We start from the raw sequence: 914 nt of genomic DNA, 5'->3' as shown, positions 1-914 counted from the left end.
AGAGTTCGAGTAGCTTTTGCTGTTATTGAAGGGTTTTTGAAATTGTGAACTTTGGTTACTTCTTTGACCATTTCCAAAGAAGTTTCTGTTTCCGCCCTGGTTTCCAAATTTCTGGAATCCGGTACCTCCGAAGTAGTTCACATTTTCTTCTCCTTCCGAATCTGCTACTTCTCCTTCAGCTGAACAGACTTGCTTCCTAAGAAGCTCGTGCACCACATCTAACTTAGTTCTTACTTCGTTCATCTGTTCCTTCCCGATAGAGCCTACAGACTTCTTCCGTTCAGAGTCAGTGTTTTTGGTGTTGCTGCTGTTAGCAAGGTTTTCGATAAGTCTCACAGCTTCCAACGGATTCCGAGTAGTGAAGTTTCCTTCACTCGCCGTATCAAGAGCCATTTGATACTGTAAGGCGAGACCTCGGAAGAAAGTGCTTAGCAGCTGCACTTCGTTAAATCCGTGGTGTGGACAGTCTCGCTGGAAGAACCTAAATCTAATCCACGCATCTTTGAAGGACTCTCCAGCCTTCTGCGAGAATGTGGAAATTTTGTTCCGAAGTTCTTCAGCGCGCGCCTCATCAAAGAAGTTTCGTAAGAAAGCATTCTTGATGTCGGTCCAGGATGTTAGAGATCCTGTGGATTGCTGCCTAAGCCAGTGCATCGCTTCTCCATTCAGCGTGTATCTGAAGAGCTTGCACAGCAGGTAATCTTCGGGGACTCCTTCCATCCGAATAGCAGCGATTAGATCCTCGAACCATCCAAATGGTCCATAGTATTCTCGTGCGGTAACCCAGAGTAGGGTATCTGCGACACGAGAGTGTAGTATTGAGGCTTCAGCTCGAAATTCTGCTTCTGGATCTCCGGAACTCGAATAGTTGATCTGTTGGAATAGTACTCATCTCGGCGATTGTAGTCGGCCAG

The 914-nt window shown here is 46.3% G+C and overlaps 1 non-coding gene across 1 annotated transcript; it reads left to right on the top strand.

Moving 5' to 3' along the window:
- The first annotated feature begins 448 nt into the window (after window positions 1-448).
- On the top strand, window positions 449-554 carry LOC125609676. Its single transcript, XR_007339828.1, has one exon. It is a non-coding gene; the product is annotated as a small nucleolar RNA R71 (small nucleolar RNA).
- Window positions 555-914: the final 360 nt, after the last annotated feature.

The sequence above is a fragment of the Brassica napus genome, chromosome A5 (assembly GCF_020379485.1).
Source record: "Brassica napus cultivar Da-Ae chromosome A5, Da-Ae, whole genome shotgun sequence".
NCBI classification, from domain to species: domain Eukaryota; kingdom Viridiplantae; phylum Streptophyta; class Magnoliopsida; order Brassicales; family Brassicaceae; genus Brassica; species Brassica napus.
This window is presented reverse-complemented; position numbering and strand designations above follow the sequence as displayed.